The sequence below is a fragment of the Salarias fasciatus genome, chromosome 8 (genome assembly GCF_902148845.1).
Source record: "Salarias fasciatus chromosome 8, fSalaFa1.1, whole genome shotgun sequence".
In the NCBI taxonomy this organism is placed as follows: domain Eukaryota; kingdom Metazoa; phylum Chordata; class Actinopteri; order Blenniiformes; family Blenniidae; genus Salarias; species Salarias fasciatus.
The window spans coordinates 13,543,641-13,570,574 of NC_043752.1; the positions used below are offsets into that span (position 1 = coordinate 13,543,641).

General features: G+C 45.1%; 1 protein-coding gene across 2 annotated transcripts in view; it reads right to left on the minus strand.

Moving 5' to 3' along the window:
* LOC115392805 (zinc finger MIZ domain-containing protein 1-like) overlaps window positions 1-25,742 on the minus strand; it is a 98,727-nt gene extending 72,985 nt beyond the window's left edge. For both annotated transcript variants that reach the window (XM_030097402.1, XM_030097401.1), the window contains exon 1: window positions 25,548-25,742. The gene's annotated coding sequence lies outside the window, so the exon portion shown is untranslated. The remainder of the gene's footprint in view (window positions 1-25,547) is intronic.
* Between the last annotated feature and the right edge of the window lie 1,192 nt (window positions 25,743-26,934).

A 26,934-nucleotide genomic window follows, 5' to 3' on the forward strand; every position in this document is an offset into this window, starting at 1 on the left:
TTTTTTTTTTTTTTTTTAAGCCAGATTCTCCCCAGATACCTCTGTGCTATTCATCAACAGCTTTTCCAGGGCTGTGAAAAATCAATGTGCTCTGCACTGCAAACAGTTCATAATGACGGGGGATGGAGGGGAAAAAAAAAAAAAAAAAAAAAAGCTCAACTGCAACAGAATTGATTTGTTTAAGTACAATAACACGGCTCTGCGGCGCGGCGAGGAGGAGGCTGGAGCGCCCAGACAAAGACTGACTGGCAGCATGAAACCACAAGCAGTAATTGATAAACTGCCGGCAAAGTGCAAATCTGAAATACAGAGCCTAGTTATCTAATTAAAAGACTTTTTTTTTTTTTCTTGAAATCACTGGAACCGTGGATATTTGGGTTCGCTTCAAATCCGACGTGCGATGCGGCGTAAAGCCAAGTCGTCAAAATGTTTAAAGCTTTCTTCAAAAAAAGAGACTTTCACAGGGCGAGATTTTCCTCCTGATACGGCAAAAAAACCAGAAGCCCGGAGTAAATTGTGTCACGACAGGCCGGCACAATAAAACATTTCTCCCTGCCGCCTTTTAAGCCGGCCACAGAGGTGCATTTATCATTGTTATTATTCCTTCAGAGAGGCCCTCCCAGGTTTAATTGGGTCCTCATGGAGTCAAAATCCCCGCTGCTGCCGCAGCCACCGGAGCCGGACGGCCTCGTTCCTCCCCAGTCAGCCGTGGGTTTTGCCGGTCATCCTGTGTAAAGTGGGTATGAAACCCGCCAGTGAGGGAGCTGGACACCACCCGCTGTGTTGGGGGGGAGTGTCACATGGGGACGCTGACCTCCGTCCGTCCGTCCGTCCGTCCGCCACGCCAGCTTTTCAGGGGCCACATTTGAATTTTTAGCTAATAAATACAGTAGGATTTGAATGCATATGGACGCGAAAGCAGGTGGAACAGTGAAGGGATTATAGAGGTTTTTTCAGGTCTCAATGAAAACAATTAGCAAAGGTGACAAAACAGCTTAGAGTCAGCCTGCATTACTCGCGATTAACATGCTGTTTGCTGAGCAGAATTAACGATTCGAGGGTGATCCTTCCTCATCATCTTCAAATATCCTTCACAAACTCAGCAAATTTACCTTTTTTTTTTTTAAACTTAATTCTTTTTGACAGTCTTAAAAAATCCAGAACTGTGTAAATCACCCATTCATCTTGTCGGGAAAAGCCAGATGTGATACTTCTGACCTCCCTTTCACCTCCCTCAGCAGCGCTCCACTTCCACTCGGCGCTACCTTGGCACAGAAATCACCACACGTCCTTCCTGCTGTTGATACGTTCAAGACACGCAAGATCAACCAGGCTACGCATCCCTGGTTTTCAAAAGACATCTGACAAAGACACTTGAAGTCAAAGGAGAAAGTGGAGAGGCAAATGCGAGGATGACAGTCACGTCGTTCCGTAATGATTTTCGGCGGATAAAAACCAGGAGACGCGATCGACTTGCTTCACAGCCAGTGTGTTTCCATAAACAGTGAAAATGTGATTCCAGACAAATTAATTCAAAGGAAACTGAGTGCCGCCGTGTAACGCAACACTTTAATTGGGATAGTTTAATGAAATTAAGCCTAAAGGTTAATGTCACCAGTCATTTCAGTGATGTGTTTTTGTACCAGTCGGTGCCGAGCGGTAAAAAATGAACCGTTTCAGAATACCTCAATCAGTTCATTACCGTTTCTTTGTACATCAAGATCGTTCCATTGAATTGCAAAGTAAATAAGTTACCTTGAATTTTGCCTTATTACCTGTTAAAGACAATGAATGAATCATATCATGCTGGAACGTGGTAGTGGATTAGTTTGAGCTTTTCTTCAGAACTAAAACATTTCTGGTTTAGACCTGTTAGTCATTAGTCGTTCTTATTTCACCCTGTGCAGAGTGTCCAGATGGATAGATAAATTAAATTAAAACATTGACTTTTTTTGACTGAGCTTGATGAAATCACTTTAACCCAACTTAATATATTATGAATACGGAATTGATCCAAATATAATAACAGGCTTTGTTCAAGACACTGCCTCTGAAACAAGTGAATATACCAAATAAATGACACAGTAAGGTGGAACTGTCTGAAAATCATCGTGTAGAAGAGTGAAAACGACACTTTCTGGAAACTCTCAGTGTCATGTGGATGGAGGAAGCGCTGCTACCGCACATACACTGTAGCAAAAGATCCGCAGGACTCCCAGTCTATATTATTGAAAGCTCTGGTCAGAATCAAGAGCATTTTCTCTGTTTCTGCAGTTGCCATGTAAATGCGAAACTTTTCTGAAACAAGAATGAAAACGACGAATTTTCACTTGAAATGTCGTGTAAACAGGGCTTCAGTGTAACAGTCGTGGGAGTTTTATCAAGTCCTCTAGATACTGTCTGTACTGTACACACTGACAGAAGAACATTTTCCCAACACACACGGCGCTGTTCTCAGAGGACGTTCATGTGACGTGAATGCATCAGACGGACGAACGTGCCGTCATGTGGCCGAGTCGTCAGCATGAAGCGCGTCCCTGCCGTGAATGAGCGCTGTGGGGATGATTACAGGTTTGGAGATAATGGGGTTTTTTTTTTTTTAACCACGATACATTTCGAGGGCATGAGACACCAGCTCAGTTAGCTCCTCGCGCTCGTCCCTGTACTGATTGACACAATCGCCGGCGCCTAGTTAACCACTGCTGCTGTAATTACGTGGAGCCTCACACACTGATGCACATATTGCAAAAAAAAAAAAAAGAGGTACGGTCCTTTGCATGTTTTGCATCACATGATCGGCGTCACTGCGACTTCCAATTACCTGTCTTATGCATGCAGATGCAGGTAATTTCCTACCTGCTGTGCACAACTTCCAAATGTATTCACCCTCTGGCACCAATTGTATGTGTTGCGGCGAACCTCAGCATGTTTAACCACCGAAAAGCCTTCAAACCAACTAACAATAAAGGTTCATTTGGAAGTCTATTAATATTAATAGGCTGTTTACACTAAGACGGGGACATCACGGCAACAAAGTGAAGCCAACCAATTAGACACGAATAAATACCAAAAGAGAGTCTTTCCAAAATGTATGTAATGATCCCTGCGAGTGAGAAAACTGTGAGTACTCGTACAGCTTTAGGGCTGGAGCGAGAAATCAATCTCCACACTGTGATGGATGCTTGCGACAGCAGCTTTGGGTAATAAATGAAGTTGAGGTCTGGCCACACCAAACCTGCACAGCGTGGTTTATAGGCTGGTCACTGTGAATCAAGCGGTGCTGTCTGGCTGGACGAAGCCGGGTTTTTACTGTGGATATTCAGTCAATCCAGCGACGGAGCTCGGGGCCCAAAATCACAAAAATAGAGTTCCATGTTAAATACTTCAGGTTTTTTCAGCGCCGATGAGCGAGCTGATGCTCTTCAGTCCTGCATGAATTGATGGCTTCAATACTGTTTCTCCTCCTACTCCTCTCTCTATAGTATATCTTGTTTCAAAAGCCAGCGCAGCCCAAGAGGGTGCTTGTATTTTTCTTCCTTTGTTTTCAGTCTTCCCCTATCAGAGCGAGAAGGTGGTAGCAACTCCCACGAGGGAGATAGAGATAGAGGTGTAGGCTGCTGGCAGAGCGCTAAAGCAAAGAGATTGACCGCGGACATAAAAATGATGATGGCCCCCCCCCCTCCCCTGCTCTGTCCTGCTTCATCTGCAAAGCAAATCGCGTCCCCCGCAGCCAGCGGCTCCCCCCTTTGGTCACCTGCCTGTTCCCACTGTTTGACCAGCCGGAGAGCTGAGGAGCGGTTTACCGAAGGTGAAAAGACGTCGTGATCTAATGAAGACAAGCAAGAGCGAGAAGCAGAGGCACATCCTCCAGCCAACTGCAAAGCAGAGGTTGGTGTAATGAGCCCTGATCTGTCACAAGAAAGAACCTGTATTTGCATTTCCGGCCCCATTCTTCATCTCCCTCCCTCATCCTTTCTTCCTCTGTCTAATAATAAGGGGGAAAAAAAAAAAAAAAAAAAAAAGCAATGTGAAAGAATAAAGGGGGGGGGGGGTAGCGGACATATACACAGAGGAATCCAGGGAGGAAAAAGGCAGCACATTACTACTGGGAGGGAGAATGATTAAAGGCGGAGATGAACACAATCTGCTGGTTCCAGAGGAAAGGGGAAGGAATTTCCAGAGCCAATAAGCGAAGCATCGCAGGAAGACCTGCCTCTCCCCGCTATTCAACCATGACCATGCTGGCTGAAGCACATTTTCTCCCCCCGCCCTCTTACCATAGCTCATGGGATGTGTGTTTCAGGCACATTCAGTCATTAGCAGCTCCAGAATATTGATTCTTTTTAAAAAATACTACTACCTTTCTAATTACGGGTAATATTACAGATTCGATGCTGGAACATGCGTGTGGGATTGCTGTGGATCCGATTGCTGCGGTTAACCAGGTATTAGAGTGTTAAGGCGACTCGGTTGCTAAGGGCTCTTGAGGCAAAACGGGCAAAGAGAAGGAAAGAAAAACAGCAACATCAATAATGAAGTGAAGGAGACGGGGGAAGAAAACAAAGCCGTTCATAACAAATGAGAAAACAGGCAGAGCATCTCATTGCAGGAACGCTAACGACAATCAATTAGCAATTCCTCATGATCTTGGGTGCGTCGGAGTATAAGGTGTCTTAATGAGTCCCATTTCCATTAGCAGCTCGACTCAAGAGGCACGAGGAGGAGGCTGCCTCCACCAGCTCCTCCATCTCAATGCCTAATGACTGCAAGAGTGGATTACTCCATCAATTCCTCGCTTCTCTTTGTTTATCCCCTGCGTAAATAATGGTCAACCATTACAATGCATTAAGCGGGCCACTCTACACGGAGCGAGAAAAGAGGAGCACAAGTGCTCCGACGGCATCCTCCAGTGATCTCCGGGAAATCGGCTAATACCGGCGATGCCATGTGGCAGCAGAGAGGAGGGGAGGGGGGGGGACGCGAGCATCTGACACTTGATGGGTATTTGGCTGGTTTTCACAAGGAGGTACGACTGGAGAGGAAACGCAATCATAAAGGAGATCTCGCTAACGTCTCAACAGGGCAGCCATCTTGCTCTGAAGGGTCAGATCAGCCAGCGCGAGGATTTCCCGGATGCGGGCTATTCTGCATCCATGCAGCGACAAAACAATATTTTATAACGTGGTAATGTAAAGATATGCAGGAGAGCACAGGTTCTTTAATACTAATGAGTAACAAAACAGAGACGGACTAAATGATCTTCTGCCAGAATTTTACAATCAACTGTTGTAAATATACTTGTCTGCTGTTTTCAGACTAAATTAATCATTTTCTTAACTAAACGGGAAGTTCACTTTTCACATGAGCAGTTATGAAGGAAACTGAGGAAGCAGCAGAAAACCAAATCGAACCCAATCATCAAGATAATCACAATCGAATCAAATCATGTGACCAGTGAAGATGCACAGTCCTAATTAAATCTGAATTTGACAAAAAAAAAAAAAAAAGAAACAGGAAGTACAGGAAATGACTGTGAAATATGGGAAAAGAAAAGCAGAAAAATATGTTCAGGAAACATTACAGAACCTCAGATACCACGCAGAAAACAGAAAATCACAGTAACAGTAATAACAGTTATATTTTGCATGTCTCTCAGATGAAATTCTGCGAGTACATGAGCTCACATATGTGTGCAATATGAAGACAGGTTGATGTACACGTTTCTAGAGACTCCCGACATAATTTCCAAAGCGATTCAGCTCCTGAGGCTTCTCATCTACCGAAAACTTTTACTTTATGAAGGGCCGACAGGGACTCCTTCTCCACTGGAAAGTATCTGGTGAGATGTGTGAATTATTCATTTCAGACAATTTAAAGCTTTCTGCTTATGTGTTTAGCATCACAAATGAAATGCAACAGGCCTCGGCTGTATGTTACTATAATCTGAATCAACTGTCTCTTGTACTACTTAGTGTAGCTCTCTTACAATTGGATTTATGGAAACATGCATTCTGTAAATGTAATTTGGGAGTTCTGTAATCATATGCATTGATAAGTGCAGTAAAAGCTTCCAATGAATGGATTTATGTCTTTTGAAGTCAACGCTAGCAGGAGGAGCTGATTTGAGCCATACAATTCAGATAATACACTCCTGTTGCAATGCTTTTACCCTGAATAGAACCAATCAATATTTCATCCAAGGCTCCATCACTCCATTTCTATTTTGCTCTCTCTTTCTGGCACTCTCCGGTTTCCCTCTCGTGTCACAGCGCCGGACAGGATAAAAATTAAACGCATCAGCAGAAAAACACACAAGTGGAAATGATCTCGCCGCTTCGGCCACTCGGGTCATGAATCCAGCTAACTGTGCTTATCACAGGCCGCCGCTATTAGTCTTAATAGCCGCGGTGACAACCCGCCTTGAGAGGAGATGGGTTCTGCTTCCCGGAGCTCGCCGCAGACAGGTGATTCTCATCTGTGGTCTCTTCGTGTGTCACAGCGAGAGGCGGCGGCGGCTCAGAAATGTCTGTCGGCTTATTGGAGCAAGACACCAGAACCAGACCGTTACGACCACCAGATCCATACGTTTTTACACATCCCACATTATTCTGAATTAAACTTGGACCTGGATACACCTTTCGGCATGTGAGCATCTTGCGGCGCCGTTTCGTGCGGTCTTGATCCTCAATTCCAGCAGCAACAGCAGGTAGCTCTTATTCACATAACTGTTCTCATCACACGCCGCTGCCTGATCACTCGGCTGGAAAACTTTCATGACCATCCCAGACTTGAAAGTGCCCCGACTGACTATCAGTCACGTAAATATGTCTCTGCAGGAAATTAATCTCCAATTCCTTTCATTTCTCAAATCTTGTTCTGCTTAAGAAAAAAAAAAAAAAAAAAAAAAGAATCCTTCATCGCTATTCAACAAATACCAGTTTGTATTCCACTGCGCTCCTTTTCTCTTGCTTAATTAACCTCAGCTTTTCTCATTGGAAGAACACTCCGTGACTGCAGGACAGGAGAGAATATTTCCAGGGCGAAAATGTGTATGTGGCGTAATGTCTGACTGGGATAAATGAAGTAAAGGTTACTTGCCGCAGCCTGTCAGGGAACCACGCTGCGCCGCCATTGAATGGGACCCACAGCCCAGCCGCGCTCGACAGACAGCGCGGCAGAGCGAAAGTGTTAAGTTTAGTACCTTACAAAGTTAAACCACATGAAAGGAGGACATTCAATAGCGGTGGAGAAGTCAGCCTGCATCAACACCCCTGCAGAAAAGAGAAGAAGAAAAAAAAAAAAAAGAGAAAAAAAAAAAAAAGCCACTGAACAGACTGAACAAGTCCGCACTGCCCTTTAGCATGGAGCCAGACAATCGCTGTTTCGAAAACAAATGTCAGGACGTCTTTTCAGCCGGAGTGTTTTCCCACGAGCCGGAGCGATCCTCCGCCACTTTGCTCCTTCACAAACCAACAGGCTTGTGACTGGGACCATGTCAACATGTTGCTGTGTTTAGACGGGGGAGGGGGTGGAATTACTTTGATCCACTTTGAGGCATGTCTTCCTTTACTGTGGAGAGCTGGCTTTAGAGGGGGCGTGAAGACACTTGTGCATCCACACAATGTCAACGCCTAGTTTTTTTTCTTGTTTTTTTTCCCCCCCCTCACAGTGGCACTTTGAGCCCAAATAAAGCGAAAGTCTACTATTTGACCGAGCTTAAAGGATTCGGCGGTATATAACCTCTAAGCCAGAAAAAAAAAAAAAAAAAAAAAAGAAGAGAGAGACAGTGGGAGCAGCAGAAGCCGTTACGGGAAGTGACAATATTTTACAAATATGAGGTAGAGCAATATTGGGCAGAGCAGGTCGTAGCTGCACTGCAGAGCGCAGAACAATGGAGGCCTGTGCTGATTTCTGGCCTGAACAATGGCAGGATGACATGGAGCCTGACAGCGGGGTCTACGCCGCAGACAGGAGAGGCAGTCTCACAGAGGAACGGCACTGCCAAAAAACATCTCCCCATCTTCCTTTTTCCTCTTCCAGCATCTTTTATGTGTTTTGGCACCTCTGGCACTCGCAACTCAAAAGTGAACAGTCAAAAACTTTGAGCGCCGCCACGAACACAACCTTGCGGAGTGAAATCAGCCAGTCGCTGCAGAACAATTGGGCACGAGCTAAATAAATCCTCACTGGAAGGTGTCACTACAGCTTCCATCCAAACGGAGTGCAAATTTCACCCAACTTGTCGGAAACACTGGCAAAGCAAACGTGGGGATAAAGACGAAAAAAAAAGCATGCTTCCATTCATTTCTGTCGTACAAATACCACAAGTGTGTTGCATCAAGATAAGCAGTTGGTGGTTCTAATTCTCCAGTTGGAGACCACTAAACAATTGCAGAAGGAGCAAGCACGACGAGATAGCATTAATTATGAGTGTTAATACAACCTCAAACAATGGCAAACCAAGTGGGAGGAAAAAAAAGAATCAAAATATGGTGTCTTTGATTGTTTTAAGTATTAATTTTGAGGAAGAGTTAGTCATCCGCCCATTTCAGAAGTTAGTTTTTGTAGTAGTTCTTGGAATATTCAGCTTTTTAGTTAAATTCTTGAGGAGAAACTGAAAATGCAAACACAAAAATTAGACAGATACACAAAAATCAAACCAGGGAGACAAAAATACTTTTTAAAATGAGTCTAAGGGCAGGTAAAACACAAAATAGGGACAAGATATTTGCTGTTAGTGGATCATCTTTGCAAGATGAAGCTTAAAGAAACGCAAGAAAAAACTCCAATTTATTCATCTATCTTACATAAAAAGGCGATTGAGGTTACAATGTATACAAAAACACAGAAAAAGACCACCAACATGAAAAAACGGCCATGCAAAATCCAGGAAGTAATGAAATCTTTTGTCTCCCATATGCCACTGAGGGCGCTCAAAGTGCTCTTCATTATTAATGTCCTAAGAGCAGGATTTGAAGCAGCTTTGCTTCTCTTATCAATCATTCATCTGCTTTCCACTGAACACACGCCGATCCTCCAGTGTCAAATCAGACATGAAGTGGCTGAAGAACCACCGACCTGAGGTCTTACTTTAATTAAACACGGCTGCCATGAGCCTCAAACACCTGCTTGCAAAATGCAAAAAAAAAAAAAAAAAGAGTCCTGCACAAATGTGGGGCTCCAGAGTCATCTGTAATGTGTCAGTCATTCAATACATGACACTCAAGACTCATAAATTAAGAATGCGATGCCAGAATCTATTTGTGCTGAGTCGTCAGCGCGGCCACGTGTTTCCAGAACATCTCGACTGTGAAAACTGGGGATTGAATCTGAGCAAAATAACGTGGACGCTTCAGTTTGGGCGAAACAGAAAATAAGAAATGTGTGTGTTCAGCACAAGCCGCCGCCTTCTCACCTTCCCGCCATGTCTGAACAAGATCCCATTTCGCCGTGCCGCAGCAGGCGTCTGGTTAACAGCAAACATAATCAAACTTAGTGGTCAGTCTCTCCGTGGAGTTGAACTGAAAGCATATCATGCAGAGCTCTTCAGCGGCGATCTCCAATTACCTTTTTTTGCGCACAAGTGTGCACTGCTCTGGAACTTTTCCATTTCATCAACTAAAGCTGCCCTCATCGAAAGCCAACCGGCGGCGGCGGCGGTGGCGGCACAGCAGACCGTGTCATCCACGCACAGCGGGAGGATCCTTCCAAGCTACAGAGAATCCCCCGTTTTGTCTGGGAAAAGATTCATGTCTATACAAACCACAGGTGCAGCGAGAGCCACAGTGAAAAGGGGGCCGGGCAGCTCTCGGCTCCCCCCCGGCTCTGTTTGTCACAATTATTCGGTAGGTCAACTTTCCCCTCGTCTCATTAAGAGGTAAAACAGTGGGGCTGGAAAAGCCGCCTCTTTCTAACACCCGCAGGAAACGTTTCGGCTCGCCTCCACGTGCTCGGAAAGCCACTGATGCAATCGCCGTGCAGCACCTCACAATGGATTTGGGAAACAAGAAGGAGGGATTATTTGATGCAACTTCCACTCAAGAGGCCAATTCAGCCCGACGAATCAATACCAATCAACGGGGAGACGACAGGAGATGAAATTGCTGCTGCTGCAACCAAATCCTCATGTGACAGGAGGACGAGGAGCCTGCAGAACCTGCACTGAGATCATGAACTGCACATGACCAAAAAGCATTTGATTCAATCGTTTATTGTTGAAAGCTTCCGTTTTAATATCACAGTAATAAATCATCTTAATCTACATGATGCATACTGACTGTTTCACCTCAACAGCGGCTCATAATCAATAAATTAGCAGCAATTTGATGAGATATTCTAAAACACTTTTAATTAGGGAACACTCGCAAACATTTGAAGCAATGAGTGTGAAGCTTAAATGAAGATACAAACCAACAATTAAGCAATAGACACATAATAAAAACAAACTGGGTAAACATAATTTTTCATTTCAAGGAGGTCTCTAATAGTTTGGTTTGACTTTTATTTAAGAAAAGCATCTGAATTCTTTCAGCCCCGCTGCCCAAAGCTCATTACAACACCATGCAAATTGTTAATCTGCGGCATTAACCATGTTGACAATATGCAGCCCGGGCTGAGAGCAGCCTGTAGAGGGTGCCTCTCATCTGAGGCGAGACACAACAAAAGAGCGCGAGCTTTTCATGTTAACAGGAAACATATATTTAATGAGACAACCACTGCAATCCCCGCCGCCATGCTACCAGAGTCTGACCCCGCACGCCACAGCCCGGCGCTTCTGCCAAAACGGCAGTCTAGACGAGGCCAAGCGGCAAACGCGGGGGCCTCCCGAAAGCTCTTGTAATGCACGAGGAATTCGGTGCGGTTTCCTCGGCGCGGAGGGGAAACGCATGAGCGAGAGCAAAGAGGGGGCGAGATCCCCGCGGAGGTCGGAGCGCGTCCCCGGAGGCGTCGGGGGAGAGTCAATGGGCATGACTGCAAGTACACGGGGTGATACCCGCCGCCCGCCCCGCGCCGACCCGTCCCTCCAAGTGAGACGCGGCACAAGCTTCAGTACCGCAACAGGAAACTGCTGTCAGCTTCAGGCAGCATAACCACATTACATAAGAAAAAAACACTAAAACAGTGACGCGGACGAAGATCTCCAGGAGATCTGAAGATGGAGGATGTTACAAATCAGAGGATGAAGCCCGTTTGATGACTGCAGAGGCGACTGCCGGTCGTCTGCTGAAGGCTGACGCCGGTACAAAGAGCCATGAATATTCAGCGGCCAAGTAAATGAGGCAGATAGCACTTGACATGTTTAACATCCACCTTTGGCACCTTCTCTCTGCGAGCCAACAAGGTGAAGCGGCAGAACAAATATGTCGGCTGTTTGTGGGCGGCAACACTCCCGCTGATGAATCGGACGCTTCCTGAACAAAGACGACGGATTTCTGTGGGCGAGCGGCGCCAAAATAAGCCGGACTCGGAGAAACAATCAGATTTTTCTCGGTGGGATTTCACTAAACTGTTGTATTTTTGAGACTGGCATTAAAATAAAAAAATAAAAAAATTGTAGCCTTATACTCCTTGCAATATGCTGACATTCCCATTCTTAGAAAAACATGTTTCCCCCAACTATAATCCCTGCTGGTATCAAAATGTTTGCTCTCTAAATATTTACCAACCCAGAGTCACATCTAAAGCCGAACACAGGCACCTTGAGACTTCCCTTTTTTTTTATATATTTTTCCAAGTGTTGTGTCCCAAAGGAAATGCAGTGAAAGCACTACAGACTATCTTGCAAGTGTGTAAGCTATCTGAGCGCACAATGCATTCATCCAACACCTCAAACAGCTTCCAGAAGGAAGAGGGAGGTAAAAAAGAAAAAGAAAAAAAAAAAAAACCTGCCACCAACAAACTGCACTTCTTAAAAAATCACTGCTGTCTGTGTGAGAGAGAGACAAGCGAGGATTTATTCGGTTTTGCATATGCAGGTTTTACACCAAATGAAGGTAGCGCATGGTAAATGTATTACTAGGATAGGCAAAGTAATGCAAATATTTACTCTTGGATAGCACTGGCCAGGCTTATCCAGTAGGCCTGCATTGCTGAAGAAGTGAACGAGGAGCCTGGTTGCTGCAGGGCTTGAAAGGCGACTCCGCAAAGTTTCTCGGACAAAAGTTTTCCTTTTTTCAAATTATTCAGAGTCACCCTTCAAGCCCGCAGACTTGAGGCTTGGTTGAGCAACGGAGCAGTGTGCTTGAATTACCTGACTGGTATCAGCTGATTATTTCAAGTTTCACAATCATCTGCTCACGGCTTTTGGGCATTTCGATATTAACTTGGGTTTTCAGCAGAGCAAACATCATTTACCCAGAGACGCTGTAATCCCGTAAAGTCCGAGAAACTAAAGCAGCTCATCACAACAGTGACCTAAGATCTGCTTCCACTTCACTTTGTTGAAAGTCAAGGCTTCAGGGACTCGGTTAAAACATGCTGAAGTCGGTTTAACAGTGTAAGAATGCAAAATGATAACTTTCAAAGTGCTACAGCAGCATTTAAATTTTCTGAGAAGGCTGCTAAAGATTGTCATTAAAGGTTTCAAAAGAAAACGTGTCCTCGGATGATGCTTCAAATACTTGAAAGTATTGTGAAACATTTTGACGGTTTTTTTTTATGGTTTTCCTTTTCTAGACTGGTTTTAATTAAAATTTTAATTTAATCAAGGGAGAAATTAGCCACCAGGAATATCAATAATTACAACCTTGTAAGAGAATGAAAAACACTAAATGTCTTCCGGTGTGTAAAAACACACATTAAAATTTGGGCTCGTGACGAATCATTTTAGCTGTAATTATTGCTATTACTCACCTGATCTCCTGCTAATCCACTAACCAAACCTTTTTATGTCAGAAAATCTGGTCTTTTTGTTCAGAATCCAACCAAATGGGGAATGTTTCACAGAGATGAGGTTCTCCGCTGGTTTATTATTGCTACTCATTGTTTCTTTAAAGAAGACTTCTCGACCTAATCTAATTATTTGCAATTACTAATCGAGTTTTGGGGAAAGTTTTTGATTCAGGAAGACTCTTGTTGGGTCAGTGGGTTGTAAAACATCTCACACACACACACACACACACACACACACACGTCTCTATGAAAGGGACCACGCATAAAAGGAGAACTTGGTGCCACTGAACAAAACACAAAGTCACACACATCCACTGAGCACCTCTTACCCCCCCACCACCCACCACCAGCAGCAGCAGCAGCACCAGCAGCAGCACCCACTGCTCCGTGCACCCTGCCTCCTGATAAGCTGGCTTGCCAGGCCTGCTGATGGCTCCGTTTGCACAAGCGCTCCATTGTTGCTGTGCAGAGTGGACAACTGCACTTTGGACCTTTCAGTGGGGAAAGCCTTTTATTATGTTTCCCTTAAGGGCATCCACTGTGGTTTATCTGGAACCTGCCAACCACACACACTTTAAACACTGCATTAAGGATATCCAAGGATAGAAAACATAAACAGTAGCCGCTGCGTATCCTGTGCTGCCGCCGCCGCCGCCGCCGCCGCCGCTGCTGCTATTAAGTACGGCGCAGTCAGTTCGCCCGGCTGCTGATTTTTCCGGAGCTTAAAAAGACTCATAAAAGGCGGCTGAATTATCTGCGTAGCTGGAACCCGATCCACTGTCGGCTGACCTTTTCCGCAAAGCAATATTAAACATAATAGTTGGGCTGAGTTAAGTGATTGCAATTTATGAGTCCATTTAACTTGATTCAATATTGGACAAATGATTACCTCTGTGAGGCAAAGCTTACGTACACAAAAAAAAATAACCTGTCCGCACGCGTACACAGGGCTTTATCAAACTTAACAATCAGCTCAGTGTCTGTCTGCTGCAAGTCTGGCTCAGCGGAGGGCTGAACAGAATTTTAAAAATGCATGACAAGACTAGAAGAAGTCAAGGCGAAGGAAAGGCTGCATATTAAATACAAGGATATCCTTGTTTTGTTTTGTTTTTTTTTTTATTGTAGCTCGAGCTTGATCAGGCTACAATTTATGTGTACTAAATAAAATGTTGCCTCTGAATCTGGTCAACCGGCCAAATAGATCAAGTGTATCAAATCCATTTTCCTGAGTGCACCGGGGAAGTGTCAAAATGAAACATTCTCAATTTAGCACCTTAAGGTCCAAGATTCCTTCATCCTGCTGTAGAACAAGCTGCTTACCCTGCAAAAACAGGCCGCAACATGTTGCTAAGTGTGTCTCCGGCTTTAAATTAGCCCGACACAATCCACATATTTGATTCACTGTGCAGCCGGAGAAAGAGTTGCATGACTTTCAGGCATCCAGCTCAGACTATAAAGAAACAATGTAGCCTACTTTGCACACTCCTCACTGCTCTCTTTTCAGCCACATCCTCTTGGATTTTATGACTCTGGTTAAAATGCAACCATTAAATATTCATGTGCGAAAGGCTTTCACCCGTGAAGCAGACCCCCCCTTCTCTCTCTCTCTCTCTCTCTCTCTCTCTCTCTCCGAGCTTTGGAGAAAGTGAGAAACTTTTTGATTTTAACTGACAGGAGCTAAATATTAAAAAAAAGAAGCTTTGGGAGTTCAGCAAAGTGGAGACTACTCTTTCCCAATATCCTCCCCGGCTGATACCAGCCTTGCCTTCTTGGCTTTCATCCTCATTGTTCTTAAAATCTCACGCTGTAGTGAGACTTGTAGAGTAAATTAACATGACAATGCAAACTGTAGAGATTAATGAAAATAAATACTCCAGTCGCCGAACAATGTCGTCGTGGAAAATTGATGGTTGACAATCAGTCTGAGGAGAAGGCTGTGAATGTTTCTGAGTCATCTGCAAACATCACACCACACGCTTCATAAAGTATATCTTTGAAAAGTGCTGCTCATTAATTTTTCACTTGTTGTTTTGGCTGTTTATTATGCAAAACATTTCCCATCAGCAGCAAAAAGTAATGGCACAAATAATTCATACTTTCCCCCTCTTAAAACTCCCGGCATGCCAAAATCCATAACGCAGAGCGGCAAGTCGGAGTGTCTCTTAAAGATTAAGGACGATATTATGTCTTCAGGTATAGACGGCGGCGCAAATGAGGCTCAGATGTGATTCTGCTGCAGTGAACATTAGGGAAATGTCTGAAGGTTTATTTGGGTAGATGTTATTCGCATACAAATCGCGGGGATGCAACATTCGGGGGGGCTTCTCCAAACAAGCCATTTTCAAGACAAATGAAGCGACTGCTCAGACGAGGCGAGGCTCTGTGCTCGAACGCGTGTACGGCGATCCCGCCGCCGTAAACCGATCGGACCGCGAAACTTTCACGAGGGAGGAGCAAAAACGGAGCCCGACGACGGTATTGTTTGTGCGAGACGAGAAGTTCATTCATTCTGAACTAATCTTTTTTGGTGATTTGAGAGTAACGATTCGTGCCGCTCACTAATGAACGTGGAACCGAACCGATCATTAGTATATTTATGGATGGTATTGTGTCGGCTGAGTTTAGACAACGCAGGAGCGATTCTTCTTTCATCGGCCACCAGCGTCTCGGCGCCGAGCAGCTGATTGAGATGAATCAAAAGAGTTTTTCTTCCTCCTTTCTCCTGCACCATTTCGAAAGAAGTCCACTTGCCAGAAAACAGAGTCAAACTTTCCATCGCTGCTCGTCGTCGTCGTCTTTGATCCCGGACAAATAAGAAAACAAAAAGTGGGAGACTGCTTGTGAATCACGGAGGCTTTCACAGCCATTCTCACACTTTCTGGAAGGCTGCCCGGTCCTTTGAAAGAGGTTCCTTCAAAGCAAACGCCGGTGACATTACCCATTCTCCTCCCAATTAAAATTTATTGAGAGCATCCAGAAAACACCGTGCGGCTAATATCATGCGCAACTAGCTTGTCACAAACAAACAAATACAGCGATCACACGGACACAAAGAGAGAGAGAGAGAACGCCTTTCTCGGCCTTTTGAGTTCATAACCAGCATTTAATCTGCCGTAATGATTTACAATATGACAAGTCGGGCAAAATTTACTGTGACAGATTGAATGGGACCCAACATAAATATAATTACGGCTCACATGATCTCCCCTGCTCCCCTCCGTTAAAGACAATTCAGCGTATGCAGCCTGCAGTAATGCGCCTTTTCCATTTGCTGGTCGACATGTGCAGATGCCCCCCCAAAAAACACCACATGAACTGAAAAGTCAATAATGAATTGAGGCTTTTTCTAAGTGTTTGAATTAGCAGGGCGTCACTGAAAGGTGTGTTCTCTGAGCAAAAATAAATAAATAAATAAAATCATGCAGTTAGGATAAACAGCTTTAACTATTATCTGGCATTTTAAAAAACTAAATAGTTCATTTCATCCTAATGATAATGATTTTCTAATTAAAAGAAATAGAAAATATACATTCTGTATTTTAATATATGATATTAGATATTATGTTAAACATCTGAAAACTTTTCTTTAAGGACTTCACTACACAAGAACAACTATCTGAAGAAATGTATACGCTGAGTGAGTTGAAGGAAGGCAAACACAAAAGCATGAAAAAAGCATAATAGTTAAACAATGTTGTGTCGCAGCCGAACCCTCTCCCTTCCCAGAGAAGAGTCGTAAACTATGTGAAAAGTGGCAACACATGAGGGCACTTCTCTGAGAAAACCCCATTGTGGGCCCTCCCCATCCTCATGGCCAGTCCAGATTAGGTTTCGCATTCCTACCTCTCTCACACACACACACACACAGACACACACTCCAATAAAAAGCAAGGAGTCGGAGAGGTGGAACGAGACACAGACACTTTTGTTGAGACATTTTTGACCCCAGACTATTTCATCTCACTGATGATGTTTACACTATGAGTCAAGCACAAGGATATCTTCTCCCTTGTTCTTCATCCAAGATGTGAAGGATCATCCACTCCCTCCCCAACCCCCCTACACACACACACGCACACACACACACATACACACCCCCTTCCATCACCCTCCATACTAATGTAACACACATTAGTGAAACCAGCCGCGCTGCTGCGTACATCCATGGTGACACGAAGGATGCTGGGCCCTCGGGTGAGCCATCTCTCTCTCTCTCTCTCTCCATCTCTCCTGCTCTCTCTCTGCCTCCCTCCCCCCATCCCTCCACATGCCAGGCACATCACGGGCGCAGCCTCGCACCACAGCGTCTGTGACTCAAACATGCCCTCCTTTTAGAGCAGATGGTCAAAAATAGCGTCCACTGTCAACATTTTTGTAAGCCGTGGGACCCGTTGGGCCACACACCGTTTGCCAAGAAGGAGTAGGGGTGTAATATCTGTGTGTGTGTGTGTGTGCGTGTGTGTCTTTGTGTAAAAATAATCTGGTCAGTTGCAGCTTTTCTCTGTTTGATACTGACAAAGCGAGAACACCCCGTTGTTAGAAAAGCGCTTATGCAATCGCCACCTATAAATAGGGAGTGTGAAGTGTGGCTGCATATGTGTCCCACTGCGTGTTTACATCCAAACAACACTGGCCAATTAATTAGCATTCATCATCGGCACTAGTTGCTGTTATGATATCTGTGATTACTGCGAGCGGGAGCCAATCTCTCTCCCCTCCGCGAGGACGGGACGGCCGGCGGACGGGAGGGGGGGGGGGGAGCGCGGGGAAACAGGCGGGACGTGTTTACAGAGGAGTTATTTAAAGTCGCCGCCGGGACGCGGCTGCGCACGTGGCGGCGGGCCATATTTATGGTCACCTAAGTGCTGTTTGGATAAGAGAGCGCATCTCGCTTCCTGATATCGCAGCTCAGTCGGACGCCGACTTCGCCAGGATCGTGCATTTGATGACATCTTGTCATCTTTGCAAACCAGATGTGCCGCTCCTGAGCTCGGATGCGAAGGGGTTAATGTATTCCGCCCGATCCAGCGGCCAGACCCTCTCCCGTGGTCTTCTTTCACAGCCCACAGCTGTCACGTCAGTGTATCAGCTCTGGTTCGTGATGCATGCCTTGCACCTGGGTAACCGACCGCACACAGACAGCGTGTTAGCATGGGGGTACAGTGTAAGCTGACACACACACACACACACACACACACACTGGCTGTGGGTGTGGTGTCACTGCTGTCTGCACTTCATCACCGGCAAAAAGGACTGTTTTTGTTTGAGCGGGGTGAAGAAAAAGTGCAATCAGGTCGCAAAAAAAACAGGCAAAATCTGATTAAATTAACAAGTCGGTTAAAGCTCCGCTGATGGCAGATGAATGGAAAAGCCGGTAAACAGATGCTGAATGGATTAGTTAATTAAACAGTTGATCGCCAGCTGTAACCAGCTTCTCAACCGTGAGTGTCTTTTTGCAGCTTTTCTGTTTTGAAAATCAAATGTATTTGAGTTTGAAGCCGTCGGGTGAGCAAAACAAGCAATTTGAATGGGATCACCTTCGGCTGTGACAATTTGTGAAAGCGTTTTGTTTTGAGGTTTTTTCTTTTTTTTGCCATTTTTGCTGATTTTTATAGGCTGAGCGCCTAAATGCTTCACGAACAAAAAAATGGCTGCTGATGAATCATAATAAGCAGTCGGACACTTTTTCAATGGGATCGGTGCGCCGACACGGCAGACAGCGCGACCTAAAATAACAGCTTCTGTGGATATAAATTTAAAGGCTGTTTTTGTGCCTGAAACTGCACAGATCACAAGAGTAATGAATGGAAAATGTTCATTATCTCAAGCAGGAACCCGCCTGTTAGCTCCGAGTGCAGAACTGCCCATTAACTCCAGTGATCTGGTCAGAGCCCTGCGTTTCGCGAACGCTGCAGATGGCCGGGCACGGTTCACGCCGCCGCGCCGCACCGCGCTCCTCACTGAAATATGCATCTCGCTGACATTTGCTGGGGGTTCTGTGTTTGACATGTGCTTCAGTGTAGTTTGGGAAACACGTCGGCTGATGACTGAGCAGATTGATGGCTCTGGGTGGAAACGCTGAAAAGTCTTCTGCGGCATTTCTTCGGCCAACCCGAGTAACTGATCAATCAAAGCGATTCAGTCTCGTATTGACGGTTAAGCCATGCCTGTTTTGCGCTCTATAATATGAGTTTCTGCATAAATGTGTCATAGCTGGCATAAATCAAAGCAGGAAGCGGAGATCTCATTCACGCTCGGGTTGCAAATAGCATGCATGGTTCTCTTAACTGTAGTTGTTTGTGCGTCTTTGAAAATCTCACTGCTTTTAAGCGGCAGGGGAAAAAAAAGGGTGTATTTTTACCCACCAACCAAAATTTAACAACCTGAGATTAAGAACCAGAAGGAGGTGACAGTTGTTGGCTCGCTGTCTCATACCAGCGTCAATCAGACGCTATAAAACCGCACGCGAGGAGTCCCGATGATGCAAATTTACGACTTTTTGGGTCTTAAATTGTCACAAGTACTCAGCGGGCCGTGATGTATGAGAACCGATGCAATGAATCCCTTTCTAACTTTGGGCCACCTCAGGGCTTTGCCACGGTGACTATGCAAAAGCGGGGAGGGCGAGATGCAAAACGATTTCTCAACAGAAGTCGCCTTCTTGAGCGTCCGCACGCGGCGGCAGACTAATGAGACATGGCGCAACATGTCTGGGATTTTATCTGCCATTGTTTTACGTCTCGATAGCAAACTCGACAGCGTTTGGCATTTGTGTTTGGCGTGAGGTAGGGGGGTGTGCTCGGGAAAGAGATTACCCCTCAGACCTTTCCTCTGAGAAGGGGAGAGAATGGGGGGGAAGGACGATCCCTGTGTATTAGTAAATCCCAGTTAATTTTCCCTGTCAGAGAACAATGAGATATGGACCCCCGCGGGCTCTGCTCAACGTAATTCCACCACTTGCTCAGAATCACCTTCATTACTCATCAGAGGTGTGGATCTCTCTCTTGTAAAAAAAAAAAAAACAGAAATAAAATCAAATCTCCGGCACACACGCCGACAACAATGTGATATTTCTTCAGAGCTTCAGCACCCATTTCTTGATAGTGAGATTACACCTCTTGAGACATTTTCGAATTTGGAGAGCAGCTGCTAGTTTCACACTCGGCGCTGAAATTTAAGAGGGGAATATGTTTGCTATGCGGCACTATCGCACGATTAGACGACTCTTCAGGGTTTTCCCGGGGTTTGGACCTTGTTTAATTCATAGAAGCTGAGAGTTCGGGAGACGCCGGATGTTATTCATGATTCAGAGGCTTTCATTTACACTTAACACTGCAGTGATGCGCAATGTCATCATCTGCGTATGTTTTTCACAGCATGTCACATTCAACATGCATGAGCCTGCGACTGCTGGGGGCCGAGAAAGCTCTAATTATATCCATCGTGGGCTTAGACTCACAGATTGGATTTTTTTTTTTCCCTTGTTGCCGTTTTCACAACTATCATGTTGCACTTTAATTTGCCTGTCGAAATTCCAAAAAAAAAAAAAAAACCCTGCTGACAACAAACATGTAAACAAAGTATTAGTGGATCTTAATTGCATTATAGTTTAGAATCCAAGTCATCCAGACAGATAATGCACCGATCCCAGAGCGATCTAGTGAATAATTCAATTAATCTTTTAATTAATCATTTAAATAGGGGAAAAATGTGAAAATGATCATTAACAGACAAACATGAAGCCATCTACTTACCTAGCTCGCTAGAACTCAAAGAAGCATAGGGAGATAAGCTGTTTGTCATATTTATAAAGTTGTAACTAAACAAAAAAAAAAAAAAAAGGATTTTGCTTTCTAAACAACTAAGCAGGTTTATGTAACCCCCCTCCTCCACTCATATGCAATTCAGCATATCAAGAGAGTGATTCATATTTTAAATGATTCAATTCCCGCTTGAAGTAAATCCAGAACTACAGTATTTAAACCCATTAAACGGGACATGTGTGTTTTCTGTTCCGGCAAACTTCCCCTCCAGCCTGGCTGCAGCTGTAAGAGCAGGCAGGCCTATTGTTCAGCCTAACAAGGGGTGCAGAGGTCACTTGCATTTTCACAAGAGCTTTGCCAGAGGGGCCGGGGAAGCAACCGGCACACCGGTCTGTTTGGTATGGATCTACACTAAAGCTTTCTCTATAAAGTCGCATCATTCTGGCTCTATTATAAAGGGGGATAGATTAGATTAAGGGAGATTATGCGGAGAGGGGCTCCCTAAAAAGAGCAAAAATAACACACTCGGTACTTAGCAGGCGAGTCAACAGTGGGATTAAGCCAAAAGAACGTGCTGAAATCCAATGCTAATATGCTCAATGGTCATCCTTCCACAGGCTCAACGTTTAAGTGGTCTCAAATGTTGTCACTCCAGATTTCTCGAGCGATTCTTTCAAGTGAAATAACAGGCTTATAATGGCATATTTTTTTTTTAGCCACGAGGCTGATATGATTACACAATTTTCCAAATCTTAGAATCCACAATAAGTTATTTATGTTTCCCTCTTCTGAATCAAACTGTCAACCCCGTCTCTCCTCCTGTCAGGCCCCCTCTCTGCGAGTACAGTCTGTACAATAACAACTCCTATCACCAATGCAACCGAAAATATGCACAAAGTGGTTGCACACTCTAACATGATTAAATGATGTGTGGTCTGGCGTCACTCCCAGCACCTCTCCCATCCCTCGCTCTGCTCTGTATCTCCCTCCTGCACGAAAGCAAACACACACACACACACGCAGATTCCCTTTCCCTGAGCTGTGTTTTGAAAATAGAAGCTCCATATTAACAGTCAACAGTCAAGCTGACAGGTACAGTCTGACCATTTCCCCACCATAAAGCCCCTGGGTGGATATCTGCACGGTACACATGTTGATGGCGGCGCCGTGTCACAGATGTGGAGCGTCGCAAATCATTGTAAACACACACACGAGGAATGCAGGATAACACATGTGAGACGAATACGATGGAATTGCACAGGGGAAATGCTTTTTTAGTCATTCTGGTGGCTGGAATGAATATTAGAATCCCTTTCTGAGCTAAATTTGCAGCACTGGACAGGAAAAATATGACATGAAATGATAAAAAAGCTGAATATTACAAACAAAATTAGCTTTTAAATGCAAAGGTGGAGGTTATTACACCCATTAGTATCATATATTGTCTGGCGACACGAGTATTCTCCTCACACTCAGAAGGTCACTTCAATGGAAAACAGCATTTATTTCTTCAATTTATCTAAGCAGATTCATTTATTTGGACAAACTTTCAAACCCCTTTTTCCTTGTGAAATACTTCAAAGTTGAATATAATCTCTCCAGCATCAGCGAGTACACTGGCAACATTTGGAGGTGCATAAGGTGATGAAACTCATTACAGACTTGTACTTCACAAAGCTTTACGGAGTGAAAATCAAAGAAGCAAAAGCCACAAAAATCCTGGATACTTTCTATTACTTGTCCATGGATCATGGATACGAAAACCTTGAGGTCATAATGAGGAATTTCACCTGATGAAAATCCGACTGAGTGAGTGTAAAGGATTTCTTTTTTTATTTTCGGAGCCTTCACAAAGGGTGCCAAGGCAAAAAAAAAATTGAAAAAGGAGCCACTCTGGTGTAACAGTTTGCAGCCTTATGACTTTTTCATGTTAAATCTTAAAGAATCTATGTGGTAATAGGGGAGAAAATGTAACTTTTTCTCTTAAATGAGGCAGAGATGTAGTGCAAACCAGCGTAAAGTGTATCCAAAATGCTTGAGTAGCTCATTCAGTTACCTCCAAACAAACACTGCTCTGTTACAATCACCTTTTACAATGCTGTAATCACTCACAAGTAACATGATAACAGGATTATTAAAAACTAAGTGCTGGTTTGACACCCGGGTTCACATGATTGAACTGCCACAGATGCCCAGTGACACACTTCTCAGCACACTTGCCCGGCGCTCTTCCTACTCTTTGAAAATAGCCATACCAGCAGGGTGACTCATCCCAGGAGTTTATTCTGTCGAGCAAAGACAACACGAAAAGGACCTTGAGCCAAACCTACACAAACCTCCCACAAGGCTCTGACCACCGGAGGAAGAGCAGTCGGCCGCTGACTCGCTCGCCTTTTCGCTGTGCGAGTGCTCGAGAGCGCCGGAGCCGCTCGCCGCGAGTGGAATTCCCAAGCCGAATCAATAACATTATGACATTATACATCGCCTAACGGCATGTTTACCAGCTGCTTAGGCACACATTGTTGGTTTAAAAAAAGAAGCTTTGGGAGAAGTTTTAATAATACAGGTATGATACATAAAAAAAAAAAGTCTGTCATGTTCTTCAAAGTAAGAATTTCTATGGAAACTCGGTGTTGTGAGTTTCAGGAGTGATTCAGACAGAAAGTATTTCGTAAGGTGAGCGTGGCCGGCTGAGACGCGGCGGCTCTCCGGCTCTGCACGAGCCGGCCAGCGGTGCCAGAGGTAATGAGGCCTCTTGTGTGTCCTCTCTGATCTGAGAGTTGAATAATTTCCCATGTGGCACGGCCATTTCCAGCTTCCGCCTGGACTCTCACTCCGGCGCGCGGGTGGGTGGAAAGGCGAGAGCAAAAAAAAAAAGAAGAAGAAGAAAAACCTCCACCCTGCACCGACAACGTGTTGCCATTGTCAGTCCACGCTGCCACACACACATACACACACACCGCAGCCTCACAGCCTGGCTGCAGCCCACAAAAGAGAAAATGACGTCAAAGATTTGAGTTTAAGCAAAAATGAAGTTTTATTTTTCCCTGTTTGTTCATTGTTCTGTGTCAGGAGCAACTTGTGTTTTTCACAGTACTACTCTGCACTGCTGCTTTCTCAGACTTTTCACTGGTCACAAGGAAACAGAGTTAATAAATGGTCTACTTCAGCAGCCAGACACACGTGCTGGGCTGCAGATCTCTGTTTCAATGTGTCTTTTGTTTGACGGCTGGTGTTTCAACATCCTCAACTTGAATAGAAGAAGGTCAGCCTGGTGGGGTCTGCCCCATGGTTATTCAGGAGCCCAAAACCTGGGGCCCCAAAGAGGTGGGGTGACCGAGAAGGAGGGGACGGGACAGAAAACAACCTCCCCCTCCTCACTCTGTCTGACACCACAAAAAAAAATCTATAAAACCACTACAAGTTATAAGTTTCTCTTAATCACACGTGCCTCAGAGTGCCTGTGGAGCAACGCTGAGAGAAAAGCAGGGATTTGGGCAAAAAGCGATCAAAGGACCAGGTGCAGAAGGACGGCAGCTCGCTATTTTGACACCGCCTCCGAGCCGAGAAACCTGTCAGCCATAAGAGGTTGAAGGGAGCAGATATTAAACCCATCAAGGCTCCTGGATCACTTGACAGAAATGTAAACACGCGGCCGAGGCTCCCTCCACGCCTGGCATGCCCTCGGAGGCTGCAGCGTGACCCCGTCAGCAGCTGGGTCCAAAACGGGCCGCTGTGCAGGACAAATTGGGATGCGGCAGCGGCTAAAAGCAGACACGCACGGGGAGGCTGAACTTCACAACAGCATAACAAAAACAGGAAGGGCTCTCCTGGACGACTCCATAAAAACCGGAGGAGAAAACATCTGTACCTATGTTTGTTTAGTTGCTCCCAAAACTGGGAATTTTTAGAAGCAGGGGTGAAGAGAGGAGAAACTACAGCTCTGCCTCTCTTTTTGCAGACAATGGTTAGGAAGTAGCTCAGGCAGCAAAGTCTAGCTGACTTTTTTTTTCCCCCCCCTCACTTGGCCATGCTTTTTGCTTCCTTGACAGATGTACAGCAAGTGAAAAGGAGCCCACTCCTTTATGAGAGGCCCCCTCGACCCAACCGGGTCCACATCCAGACAGCGGTCCGCTCCAGCAGCGCTGACCTCCAGCAGTGACATTCACTGATGATAAACAAACTTGAGAAATGAAAGATGTGATTTGCTGTATTGTTTTTGTTTTTCATTCAGGTGACATGCAGTGAACGATCCGCGCGCTGCAGTGACCGCTGTCTCTCCAGTAAAATCCTGCAGCCTGCATCATGTCATCTAAAAAAAAAAAAAGAAAGAAAAGAAAAGAAAACCCCCCACATAACAGCAAAAAAAAAAAAAAGAACCATGTGCTTTGTGCGCATCGGCGGCCAAATGTAAACCTGGGAGCACGCACACACGCGACCACGCGCGCTGACAATATTCATTCCGCGAGAGGAAAAACGCGTCCGGGCTGCTGCTGCTGCTGCCACAACGGAGCCTCCAAATGTATGTATAAAAAAAGCCCGGACGCGTTGGAGATCAGTGCGGCATCTGTTACCAACCAAATGCACAACCTGCTTAACAGCCCGCCGGTCCGGTCCCGACGGCACAACGGCGGCGTGGCTTGTAAATAAGCGAGAAATAAAAAAAAAAACGCACGGGGAGCTGCGGGGTTTATCATTACGCGCTCCTCCGTGCCACTTCAAGTGGTCACTCTATTGTTGAGAAACAAATCTGAGCCAAAGTGGAAACAAAACCTTTTTTTTTCTCCCCCCCCCCCCCCCCCCCCCCCCCCCCCCCCCCCCGCCTCCAGACAAGAGGGCTCGCGGCGCCGCACGGGGAACAACAGCAGCTACGTTAAGTTTGCAGCGACTCACCGGGTTACGGAGCGGAGAAAGTCCTCGGTAATTCTGCGCTCTTGTGTTTTTAAATATCTTCCCCCCTCACGGCCACTGAGAATGGGCTCAGCGTCAGTGGGTGAGTAACTGAATAGACTCGGAGAGAGCGCAGTAAGTTGAAGTGTCAAATTACATTGGCTATTCTATTACCAGAGGGACCCATGCTCGGTGGCTGCTGACAAAATGTGTCGCGGATTCTCGGTCGCTCGCGCTAAAGCCGGCGCGGAAGCAGAGATCCGGAGCGGATCCGGACTGTCGCTTCGAGCCCAGCGGGGGCTCGTCTCTTGACATCCGGATCCGCGCTCCCCGGTGCGGTGCACGCCGGGTTCCGTGCGCCGCGTGCGCGCCGCGGGGGGTCCAACACGCGTCCCGCGAGCAGAAACAGGCTCCATTCCAGGGAAGTGCCGAGAAATGCGTCCATACCTGAAGACAGAGGCGACTGCAGTGCATCTGTTCCAATGGATTCTGACGGGTTGTGATAAGTTCATGCCTTTGAATTAAGGAAAATGACAACGTTTGCATTTATTTATCTACTTTTGATATTTTTGCAGAAGTGTGAATTTATTCACTGTTTGATAAAGTGAGTTAGAACACGTTAAGATGACCCTGACTGTTATTATAAATCACAGGTTGCAGTTTTTGGGGGGGGGTTTGGATGAAATTAGTTCAAAACAAACAAAAATCCACCTGCTGAAAAATGCCACAATACAAAAAATAAGTTGGGAGCAGAATAACTTTGTTGTGGAATCAAAAACATAAATAAAGTTGAATACATAATGCATTTTGTGTTGATTGAACTTGTTATAAATGCATCTTTGGCTCAGATGGTAAAGTGGTTGTCACTCAAGTTCACAGGTTCGATACTCCCTGTCCACTTGCTTAAGTGTCCTTGGGCAACACACTGAACCTTTGGGGAACAGATTGAGCATATTGCATGGCAACTGCCTCTATCTCTGTGTGAACAATTGGAAAAAAAACAACCTCCAGTTGTGCCTCCCTCTCAATATCAACATTAGTTCTACTACTTGTTAACTTTCTTTTTCTCCCGAAAACAGAACTCCTCTTTCCTTTTATGGTTGTTTTCAACTTGCACTCTCTGGTGGATTGAGCATGAAATGATTATTACAACATATTTGAAGCATGGAAGCATAAATACACTGACATTTACACCGTTTGAAGCACCAGTATCTGTTTTTGTGCAGATTTAGAGCCTGAGTGAGCCCAAAGAGTACACTTCAGCCTGGTGATGTTGGAAGTATTATGCCACAGTCAGTGAAGAAAAACAAAGAAATGATGTGTTCTGAATAGATCAACTGACATTGTTGTTAAATAAAATATAAATAGTCCATTTATAAAAATTACATTA